Source organism: Periplaneta americana, chromosome 13 (assembly GCF_040183065.1).
Source record: "Periplaneta americana isolate PAMFEO1 chromosome 13, P.americana_PAMFEO1_priV1, whole genome shotgun sequence".
In the NCBI taxonomy this organism is placed as follows: Eukaryota; Metazoa; Arthropoda; class Insecta; order Blattodea; family Blattidae; genus Periplaneta; species Periplaneta americana.
This window is the reverse complement of record NC_091129.1, coordinates 91,065,829-91,078,774: the sequence shown is the minus strand read 5'-3', so window position 1 is coordinate 91,078,774 and position 12,946 is coordinate 91,065,829. Positions and strand designations below refer to the sequence as shown.

At 33.1% G+C, this 12,946-nt stretch overlaps 1 protein-coding gene across 9 annotated transcripts in view; it reads left to right on the top strand.

The window, feature by feature from the left end:
- The first annotated feature begins 901 nt into the window (after window positions 1-901).
- LOC138712107 (filaggrin) overlaps window positions 902-12,946 on the top strand; it is an 858,710-nt gene continuing 846,665 nt past the window's right edge. For all 9 annotated transcript variants that reach the window (XM_069843515.1, XM_069843516.1, XM_069843514.1 and 6 more), the window contains exon 1: window positions 902-4,378. The gene's annotated coding sequence lies outside the window, so the exon portion shown is untranslated. The remainder of the gene's footprint in view (window positions 4,379-12,946) is intronic.

Sequence of the window (12,946 nt, the reverse complement as noted above, 5' to 3'; positions counted from 1 at the left end):
ATTCATGAGAAGCATTTCGTTAAAAATCTAAATATCACAAATATTGCTGACGCCAGCGTTTCTGGCGCGTGTCCTTGGGCACAATGCACAGTCTGCGAGCATCTGTTGATAGTGTAGCTGAGAATGGTACCACCTCCTATACATGTCACGTCAGCAATCTGCCAACCACAGTATCCAGTAACTACGTGAAAGCCAGATTTGTATAATACATTCGTTACTGGAGGTACGTTAACAGAAAGCCACAATTTATGTCACCCAAGTATTTGTGTGCACTCATAGTTGATTTCTGGCGTCTTGTCAGCTCATTTGAGTCGTGTAGATACAAAGGAAAAATTGTGACGCTGTCGTGTATAGTTCCTGGGGTAGCTCAGTCGGAAGAGCGTTCGCGTGCTGAGCGAAGGGTCCCGGGATCGATACCCAGCCCCGGAACAATTTTTCCTTGAAATTATTCAAAATGCTCTATCGTTGTTTTTTATAAAGGGAGAAAGTTCTAGATGACCACTTACATGAAAACAGAGGAAAATATTAATCTACATGTACTGAAAACAAAAAGAACACTTTCGCAGATGGCGCAGCGAGAGTTGCCATTTATTAATTAATGGCACAGCGGTGTTACTAAGCTGAGGGACCCCCAGTGCGACTGGTTAACAGTATCAAAATATCTACGGGGCTCCATTACTCGGAATACTTAAAGGTGACCACCCTCTCAAAATAGATTTCCAGCAAAAATAACATTAAACGGGCCGGTATCAAAGAGGAGTTAGACAAACAAGATACGAAGAGTGTGGGGTTATTTACTTCCCTTTGTAGTATTTGCCCTCCCGCCTGGTCGAGGGATCGCGAAGAGCGTGCGCGCGCCCACGCTGCGAAGGGATGCTGGAGACTGCTCCCAGTACCTTGTGTGGCACTGACAGACCCGGTGTGAGTGCGTGCGTGTGGCATTCCGCCTTTAACATGACTGTACTTTCTCATTACCGATACGAACAAGTGTCACAATGAGTACTCGACAGTGTTTAGTTTGTTTATAATGTGTGCCACTCGTCTTAGTGCCATTCATTTAATCACGCGATTGCAATTTAGTTTTAATTCATTGCGTAGAGAAAGCAAGCAACAATATATTTTATAGAAGAATTTGTGTAAAACTCTGCAGTTTTGTTCGGAAGTGAAAATGTGAATGACTATATTCTCTCGCGAACGTGGTTCTAATGTTTATTCTTTCATCGCATTAAAAATGCAGTGTTAATTATGTAGAGACATATCGTGTGATTAGGAGATATAAAATAGGCGTAAAGTCACATCTGTATATAGAATTTAAAATATTATTCAAAATTATTTTGAAGCAAGTGTACAAATTATCTTGATATTGATATCATTTCTAAATGAAAGGTTTCTTTAATGACAGCTCTTTACAGATATATAAAATTTATTAATTAAGTACCACTAATAACAATGAAAATAAAAAAGCTGGTCTTTCAAGTTACAGAAATTAAATATATAGATAGATCTTAAATATATTATTTTAATGAAAACTTTAAACAATTACATGTCATTTTACGGTGTCACTAATTAAGAAAGCACAAAAAATTGTCCAAAATCCAAATTCTCAGTGGCACACAAAAGATGAAATGTCTGCAGTAACTTTACTTTACCTATACTACAGAATATGAATGTAAATAAGAATAATATGAACTTTCCCTAAACATATCTTACGTCTAGAAAGTGCTCAATTTCTAGTGATGATAAAACATAGCAATTGTATTTGCCAATATTTCTTATAGAAGGTATGTAAACGTCATAGTTTGCAGCAAGTTTTACATGTTTCATAAAAATTCTAAAATAATCTTTTAATTTAATGACGTGTAATGAGTTTTAAAATAGTAAGTAGTGACCGGATTTTTAGACCCAAAACACATGAATCACATTAACATAAAGACTATAGCAATGACGTCACGCGAGGGATCTAGCCACAGCACAATCTCTTTCCGAAGGCAAGTCGTGTGCATTGAGCAAAGGTCGTTTATTTACATTTTACCACATATAAATATCTTAGTCATAGTGCAGTTTAAATTGCAGTAAATTGAATCTAAATCTACCGAAGATAAGGAACTCTCACAGTTCCGGAGTAGCACTGTCTGTAAATGAATTCGAAATCCAGTACTTTTGTTCTAATGGTAGAAAATCTTATGTAAGGTACCTACGCCTTTAGATTTAGGGGAAACAAACAACGCTTTATACAACAACACTGCAATATCAGGTAGCACAATGAGCAGGTTGAAAAGACAGGAATAAGAGAAAGATATATCCTCAACGCCATCAGTTCCAAGCAATCATTTGGAAATTTGGTTAGATATGTTCCGTGTTACTAACTGCTCATACTTCCTTTGAAAACTTCAAAATCCGGTTTGGAAACTTACAGGAATAGGAAAGTACTCGAGTAGCAACTTGGCGGAAACAACATTTAGTAACTGTCTCTAAAAAAACGTGCTGAGTAATATAATAGAACTAACAGTATATAAATAGAATCAATCAATGGATATCAATGAACGAAAATAAAGATACCGGCAACAGATTCGTTGCAAATGTTTTAGGGATACTCACACCTTACTCTGTAGACAAAAATGTTGTTATTTTTCAATGTAAATAATGAGTGGATATTGTAAATTATATTCCTGCATTATAGTTACTTAATTGCATTGTGTTATAACTTATATGTATTGTAAATAATATTATATATACTCTATTCACAAGCATATAGCGCATGGATAATGCGTAGTTTCATACCATTCTAGGTAGTTTTTGTGTGCCAGATGCAACTGTTTGTTAAGCTCACTGTACCGGCAAGCATCGTTGCTTATTGGTTGCTACACCTTCAATATTATTTCAATAAATTGACTGCAGTGTGTGCTTATTTAATTTCGTGGTTTCGGGACTAAAAATGCGCTCTCTAATAACAATCTGTCTAGCAATCCGTCTTTCTTCTGGTTAATAATAGGTATCTAAAATTTCGTACTTCCCAGTAAATTCAAGTAAATTATACAGTAAAGGCATAACAGTAATATACTGTTTTCTATCAACGAAATTAAGCCATATTAACAATCATAGCGAAACTAAATAATAGGAAGAGTTGTTTCGAAAGAGATATTATTAACATGTCTTGCACAATATCAGTTACATTAATTAATGTCCTGCATGTGATAACACGGGTAGATAAATCTGTTGGCCGAAGATATTGAAGAAGACTATTTAACTTGAAAGGAATACTGTTATTAATCTATTCCACATTTTTTTCTACAATTTTCAGTATTTCGACAATAGGTACATTACTAAATCAGATTCCTTTAAAGACGTTTTGCTTAAACGGGTCGCGTTATTGTTCTGCAACAGAGCATTGGAGAATTTAAAAATAATATTTCAAGATTTTTTAAAATTGATCTTTGTAAAATTACAAAACAAATACCTAGGTTTATCTACAAAAAGTCTACATATGAATCACTATGACTATGACATGTATAGGCTACTCGAAAATATTTTTCTTTGATGGATACAACTAAATTTAAAATAAAACTCTCATGGTAAATCTATCTTAAAATCATAAATTTCTAGCTCACGCATTATAACAAGCTCAGGTCAAATATCTAATAATGCCATTGTTATCCAATATTAACATTGATTAAAAATATAATTTTCTGTATAAAGTTTTATATCGACTGAATTTCCCAATTTAAATTACAACTCATTGATTATTTTGAAAATTGCATTGCCAGTTCATCTATAATCTTCAACTACGGTAGAAAACAAGTAAAAGTAATGGAATTTTATTAATCTTATCCCATTATGTGCTGAACTTTCTTAAGAAAAATCACCGCACACTTGAAGCAATTCAATTTCCTAACATAAACTCCCTAGGTAAAAGCTTCATGTAAATACCATCTTTGAAGTATGTTGATAACAAAAGAGTATATTCCTTTTCCGTGGAAATGTCACTGATCTGAAAATATGTAATATATTCAAGAAACCCAAAACGCACAAACTTGCTCATAACATGCCAATGTGAAGTATAGAATATACTTTTCAGTCAACGAAAAGTTATACATTTAATTCGTATATTAACGCATTTTTGGTTTTAAACAGTGCTAAAATTATATATGTTTTGAATCGAGTTCTTAGAACTGTGGTCATGTACAAAATATGTATCACTTTTGAATATTAAATTTCTCAGTCAAATAGCATCAAGTTAAAGTGCTAGTGAATATTTTACAATCAGTGTGTAGTGATGCTGAAGAACTATTGCAAGAAATTATCTGTGTGATTCTGTAGACAACCTTATCAACTCTTCAGGAAGCAAGATTATAAGCTACAAAATACTGTACTGAATTTGGTGAGTATAAGCAACATGTTTCTTATCTTTCGTCACTTCATATTATTCACATTTCGCTAGGGCTTGAGTAGGAAGCATGTTACAAAATTGCTTGACTATCAAATTAACTTGCTCGTCCTTTCAAATATTAGACATTTTGGTTCATTGCAGTTCCTTATGTGTGAGGGAGATGAATATTCTTACAATAATTTTCGAGATTTCGTTAAATATATTTAATATTCATCATCTTCCTGTCAAATTATAGTTCTAAAAAGCTTACAGTTAACAGAAATTTTCTCCCTTACATTCATGGAGATCTCCAGCGATCTTTTCTCTGTTGATCTGTAATGAAATTAGAAGAGATTGTTACTCTGGACATTATATTAACATTTGATTTTAATTATTTTGAGGTGGGTCTCTTGATTGGTTCTAAAGGATCAAACTCTAAATTTGTATTCAATTTCTTAAAAGAATAATTAGGGTTGGAAAAACAATAACTACACTTAACTTAGTATGTTTATATACATGTAAAGTTTGTTTGTTTGTTTGTTTTTGTTCTTTCCTTCTCGTTTTAAATTTTATGTGTAATTACAGTTAACAGTTTAATCACAGTTGTGATTATTATTTTTTTCTTCTATCCAGTTTTCATTATTGGTCAAATCCGATCTCAAGCATCTTGCTTTCTCCGGTGTGACCCAGTTAAAAGTATATTTAAACAACAATTTGTAATATATTTGAATATGAGATTGATAATCAATTTCGAATTTTGAATAATATTCATATACGAGTATTACAATAGTATTGTAAAATCTTTGTTAAAATATGTCATTTTTGCTTGCAATAATGTACTTAAAACTTAATATAGTTTTTTCACATCTTGCTGTAATTTCATTGAAAGAATCTTTACTTGTTCGAAATAATTTACGTAAGCATTTTTCATGTAATTTCTATAGTAACCTCTTAACAATTTTTTACACGTTCTAACATTTATATATCATCCTTAGTTGACACTTTATGTTATTATTAATTAATTATTGTAAAATTTTCTTAATGTATTATTTCAATTGCGCTACCTCTGTTATTTTACTGTATTTCGTGTGGTATGTTCCAAATTGAGAAGTTTTGAAATAAAATATAATTTATTTCAGTATTAATTTTGTTTCTTATTCATTTAAAATATCTTGAATTTTTTTGTGATCTCACATACTACACTCAGCTTTTCGGTGCATGAACATTTTATCAACAGTAATCTCACTAGACGTTTTGATTTTATCGATAAATCTGTTAGTGGAACACGAGCAGATTTATCTAGAGAAAATCAAAACTCGAGTGGGATTTAATTGAATATTACACGATTAGAAGAAAGTATATAAAGATTAGAAGTAACGAAGTACTCCAATACAATAAAATATTAATTGACTTACAAAAATACAACTGCCTTCAAATATATTATTGTACCATCTCAACATTACAAATATTACGCTAGATGCATGCTAGATGGCAGTAGTGAACAATGCCTACTCGTCGGGATCTATACACGATGGCAATGTTACTAGTCAAGAAGGCTTTGTTGATTCAATTTTATTTTTATTAAGACAGTTTCATTCCACTTCAATTATCCGAATCCCAGTAATCAACGTCACTTGACAGATGATTTTCAATAGATCTTAATATTAAACAATCTCTGATACGTGACTATCCATAATATCATATAGCAGAAGCTATAACATAACCTAACTAATATACACAAGTGTTAGAAAAGTTTTAATTAACGACGATGACATAAAAAATAAACATGAATAATTTTAAAAGTAATAATTATTGAATGTACAATTTTCAAATTTGAATGTGGTTGGTGGTTCAATTGATGTTATATTGGACGTGTGCGTAATGGAAGTGGAACTCGTTGATTTAGGCCTACATGGTGTATTCAACTTATTCAGGATTTCCGAATGAATAATTTTAAAAGGAATAATTACTGAATGTACAATTTTCAAATTTGAATGTGGTTGGTGGTTCAATTGATGTTATATTGGACGTGTGCGTAATAGAAGTGGAACTCGTTGATTTAGACCTACATGGTGTATTCAACTTATTCAGGATTTCCGAATGGTGCTCTTCATTTATTTGTAAATCGGATTTCAGAAGATGCATATGTATGATCAGTGATTTTTATTAATTCTTGTTCTTGAATGCCAATGCGAGTCATATTTGAAACTGCTGTGCATCGACTGGAGTGTTTTGTAATTTTATGTATATATATATATATATATATATATATATATATATATATATATATATATTTGACGTCCAGACCAGCGCAGTTTCAAATGTTGGCAAACAAAGAAACAAATGCTAGGGACGCGATAAAATTAAACAAATGCTAGGGACGCGATAAAATTGTGCGATAAGCAGCCATGATTGGTTGAAATACGTCCTTTCGTACCGTTTTATTGGTCAAAAGTAGTATGATGTAGTAAGAGTGTAATAGTCTAAATAAATATGTACCTATGTAATATCAACAAGCATTAGGATTCATGTACAGCTTCTATCAAAAGTTTAAGGGCATCCCTTCAAAAGAGATGTTTCACTCCTCTCCTTATCCGAGGTGCGACAGCCCATGAAGAACCATGACCGACCAGCTGGCTGCTGGTCTTACGTTTACATGCCGAAGCAGAGGTGGACGATCATCCAACAGATGGTTAGCACGATGGTCCCCCCAGCCTTATACTTATGTGAGTGATGTTTATACAGGGGCCATCTGTCTGTGTTAATGATATTTTTACTGTAATTCCTATGTCTCTAACATTCAAAGAGTGGATTATGTAACAATTTTTCTGTTATGAAAACTTACAAAGAATCACATTTTGCAAAGAAAAAAATTAATTACTCCAGAATGGGTGCACTTAGATTAATGAATTTCGGTACAGAGTTAGATATTATCTCTAGTCATTCTTCCACATCCCAATTATCTGCCACTTCACGTACATAGTCACTGAATTTCGACCCATTTTCAGTTTTTCAAGGAAGAAATTTAACCTTCCCACATTAGTAGCAAACACTACAGCTGATTATTAAAAATGGAGGGAATAAGCTGATTGACCAGTGTCACGAACTCCTAATGTTATGATGTAAGTGGCAGTGGTAGTCCGGGGTCAATTTATCGCGAATTTCAAACACAAGAGAATTTTACAAAATGACAATTTGTCCTAAAAGAGAAAGAATAAAAATGTGGATTATAATGCATGAACGAGCTGTTACAATTTTTTTAAACAAAAAGTAATAATTGCACAAGAAACCTTTCATATATATAACCCTATCCCAAAATTCACTGATCTAAGTAAATCCACTGTGGGGTAATTTTTGTTCTCTTACAAAAAAATGTAATTTTTCAATAAGTTTCCATAACAGAAAAATTGTTATGTAATCCACAGTTTCGAAAATAGAGAGATAGTTTGCAGTAAAAAAATAACTTTTCACAGATATTTGATCCGTGTATAAAGATCAGGGGGTTTCACAAAAGTGTATAGACAGAAGCGAAACACCACTTTTGAAGGAATGTCCTTAAACGTATGGTAGAAACTGTATACAACATCTCAGAAAAATACAATAGACATTATATTTAGATATTTGCAGAGTGTCAGATTATGTATAAAACAAAGTGACTTGCCGTAATAGAACAAAACAAATATACGACATAGCCTATATGCTATACAATGTTTTATTTTCGCTAGCACAGTTAAGGCCATAATGCCGTCTTTTCCACTCAACCAGCCTTAATCAATACAATAGTTATATACATATTTAAATTATGAATATTTACAATACTCTTAAAAGATTCTCCAGCAGTATTCTTCAGTTAATTTTAACGACTAGTACATGTTTATTTAAATTGAGATAAAAAACCTATAAGAAAAAGTAATAACTTAATTTATGAACTAATGTAATTCAATTCAGTCTATATGCAATATGTAAAAAATTTTAATTAAGTTGAGATAGATAGTTGGTTAAAATGATGGAAATTAATTTAATAGAATTTTACTAGAATTACATTATAGGGAGCAAGATATAATTCTAAAATATATTGATATAATGAGCATATTAATGTCATGAGATTTTGACATTAAAGATTTTGTATTCTATTTAGAGAAATTCACTGTAATAATAGGAATGGACAGATGTTAGTTTCATTACAAGTAACAAAAATTAATCAGTAATTAATCTGTTAAGCAAGGATTTATGTAATTTTGACCTAAATGAAGTTATTGTCCAACAACCCCTTACACCACTCGGAAGCGAGTTCCAATTTCTAGCAACTGAAACTGTATAGGATGAATAATATAAAGATGTCTTGTGGTAACGTATAATGAGTAGGCCTAAATTTGTATGAGGAGACCTGGTACTTAGCGGATGATATGCGGATAAATGTTGAAAACGAGAATCCAAATAGATTGGGGTAGCGGTGCGCAGATTTTGAAATAAGAGAATAAGAGAATGCAGGGCTCGTCGATCGCTTAGCCGTCTTAGCCTTAGTCAAGACAGATTTTGGGAAGACGGGGAAACATGATCATACTTACGAATATTGCAAATATAACGGACGCACGCATTATGCACACGTTGTAGCCTGGTGCTCAAATTTGCCTTTAGGTTACTTAATATAATATCGCAGTAGTCGAAGTGTGGCATCACGAGTGTTTGTACAAGAATTAATTTTAGTTTATCAGGAAGAAAGTGCTTCAGTCGCTTTAATGTGTAAATAATCAAATATATGTTTTCAGAAGTGTGATTCACTTGTTCATTCCATTCCAGGCGATAATACATATATAGCGCTTTATGTTTGAAGTTCGATACGAATATTGTATTAATTAAAAAATTGAACCAAATAAAATTAGAACTTCATCTACGAGATATTTAAACACGCAGCTATAAATACGAGCGATTGGTTAGATTCTAATCTTTATATAAAACACAATAAACGTTTAATTATCAGAACTTTCATTTAATTAGTTTTGACGTTAGATACATTTTTCTTGTAATTAATTTTGATTGATGATAACGGATAATTTCTAAACGCAGTTATTACATTACATTTACTGTACTTCTAGGTATAAATTTGTTTATGTTGGTGAATCATTCTCTAAACTCAGTGAAATTATCATATCGTCGGTAAATGAAACAGTTGGTAAACGATCTATATTGTCTGTAGATAATGTTTATTATAATTTCTATTCATGCTGTTGGGTTCAGCTCTGTAGGTCTACTATGGGAATTAAAGACAACTGAGGTCCAATCTATTTCTGACTCATTATGTCTAGACTAGCGGCCCCAGAATGTACAGCAGATGTTGCATTATTACCCTGACAGACCAGGCCACTTCAACAACAAGAGTGGCAGGTAGTCTATGTAGATGAGGGCTAAATCAAATTAATAGTTCACGCTTCTGAACTAGATTGCTGGCAAAGGTTACTCCTTTGGTACATTATAATAATTCCGATCGGTTTATTGAAGCTTTGAGGAAATAATTAACTTAATTCAAGCTATGAATAATGAAATAAATGAAATTGCATAAATAATCTATACAGAACAAGGGATAAACATTTAACATATAAATGAGATGCTTTTCAATATGAAGGTAAATATGAGATACATATCTCATGAAATAAAATTTAAACTTAAAAATGTGTTTATGTGTAAATTAATTAATATGATTTTATTTCATTTTCTCTTTCAACGAAGTATAGGGAACAACAGACTATTGTCATTCTAAAAATGCATTTCGAGATGTTTATGAAAACATGGGCTTTAAAAATTATTTGTTAAAACATATAACTTACGACAGAGACAGATTGGTACAGACATATTTTCTTATTTTATTGGGTTATTTTACGACGCTGTATCAACATCTAGGTTATTTAGCGTCTGAATGAAATGAGGGTGATAATGCCGGTGAAATGGGTCCCGACCGGGATTCGAACCCGGGCCACCTGGTTTCGCGGCCAGACGCGCTGACCGTTACTCCACAGGCGTGGACTACAGACATCTTAGAATAATTCCGAATGAGAGATTCCTAAAATAATATTTGAATAGATACTAGCATATATAAAACGTGGAAGTACAAAAATTATATGGTAGAGGGGAATTTGGTTAATTCCAAGACAGAAAAATACGAATGGAATGACAGAGAAAGCGTCATTTCTATTTCAGATAAAGTAAAATTTATTATATTGGTGATTGAGACGGTGATGAATCATAATATGTAAATTTCCAATCCGGCATTTGCATTTGTGACTGAGGGAAACTATAAAAAAAAAAACCTCAGTGAGACTGGTCGGCTACGGAGTTTGAACCAGGGACCTCACGAGTGCGAGTCTCAAACGTTACTAATTGAGCCAACTCGCTCGGTACTCCGCGATTTATGCTTCTTTCCTATTTAACTGGTAACTTTTTACCAAGTTGTCGATTGTTGAACGCCAGGCTATTTCCATACAATGCAACACGACCAACACTATTTGTACGATTTCTTCATAATAAATGTATCATAAATGAATATTCGCAGTTCTATTGTGCAGTGTATTGCTACGAGCTCAACTGAACTGCAAAGAATGAAGTCAGCTGTATACTAATGGTATAACCTTCCCGTGCTTCCAGGCTGTGTTATCTGTCCATACTAAGCTACACGAAATTTTCCCACGCCCGATACATGAGAAATGTACACACTACATATTTGCTCGACAGCCGCGTTCGATCTATAACCGTAAAAGGCCGACGGCGTTTACGTGAGTGAAACATAATTCCTGTTGAATTTTCTGTAATGTTTATACATCATCATCATCATCATCATCATCATCATCATCATCATCATCATCATCACAACAGACCTCTTTTGGTCATAGACTTCTTTTGAATTTTCCCACTTTGCTTTAAAAATTCCAAGTCCTCTCAAAATTCGAGGTGCATACAGCATTGCATCCGGTACATCTGTCGGTAAGCCCACGATTTCCTTGACAGAAGTACGGATAAGTTTATCAATATCATTAAGAAATTTTAATTTAAGATCCTTTAACGGTGGGAAGATGGGATAATTAAAGACTCTAAACCTCTGGAAAACAAATAGGCGATCAGAGAATATCATCGAAATGATAGCCTTCCAAATCTTGGATTTAAAATATCGGCATGCTAATTAATTCAAATGAACAAAAAAGAAAATGTAAATTGAATTGATTAGGATGCCCATATTTTAAATCCAAGATTTGGACGGCTATCATTTCGATGATATTCTCTCTGATCGCCTATTTGTTTTCCAAAGGTTTAGAGTATTTAATTATCCCATCTTCCCACCGGAATTTTGGTCGTCCTCTGGGTTTTCCTTCAATTTTTTTTTTGGTAGTTTTGTAGGGGTTAATTTGTGGTCGGAGAAGTTAGTTATACGGGGACATCAAAGAATATTACGCTTTTATATTGGCGTTGAACAAATCTACATGAGTTATATCTTAGTATCAACAGGGAGGTTATTTCTGTGTAACTCCATAACCATATTTTATTATTTACGTTCCGCTTATACTTCTGCAGATTTCGAAATAGCAGTCCATTTCCAGCTATAGTCCCTCATTCCATTTTAGTGTTCTTGTCCTAATTAAACTGTCGAGTTTCTATAGGATAGTAATGTTAACAATAATTGTGGTTATGGAACTATCTGTGAAACGAGTACCTATATAATATAAAGAACGGGAAAACACCATAGCGACTGCTAAGATATCCAAAGAGACGATAGGAAGACCTAAACATTTAATTGTATGCAGCCTTAAAAAATCAATTGCTTGTCATGGTTTGTAGCTTCGTTTTCTAGAGACCGGAAACCCCTTCAAATTGAATACGAGTAATATTCAAATTATGAGTGCAATCCGACCATTTGACTCGATTTTATGCTGACTTCGACAGAGAAAAGTATTGCTTAAGTCTAATTTCGTTCATTGACACAAGACTAGTTTTACACAAGTAGGCCTATACAAATATTAATCGTAAGAATCATAAAACTTCACGAATTTAACGAGTTCTATCATCACAATAACGTGTAGTGAAGGATAGTGCATAATCAAGTTGTAGGCTCTTTGTGTTCAAGGCGGAAAGCAACCAGTAGCAAGAGTTATGCTTTCACTCAGACTGAGGACATGAGTAGGCAGAGAAAGAGTGATCCCTTGTGATATTCTCGTAAGATGCCGCGTCTGGAAAGCTATATTTCCTAGCTGTTGGATTGCGAGAAGCCATCGTATTACCTATAGATTTTTTCTTGTGGGAATATGTGAAGAACTTTGTGCTGGGAATTTCCGACATTTTCAGTAATTTAAATTTAAATTTATCGCTTGCTTAGGACAGTAATACAAGGAAAAAGACAAATAATATGATAGATATTTATTACATTAGGGCAGTAACGTCAGAAGTACGTAATTGCACTAGTATTACAGGCACCTAATATACAGAGTGTTAAAAAAAGTATCAAATATTTTATGAGGTGATAGTATGCATCAAAACAAGAAAATAATGTCTAATAAACATGGGTCCTACGACACATACTTTCTGAGATCTAAACCT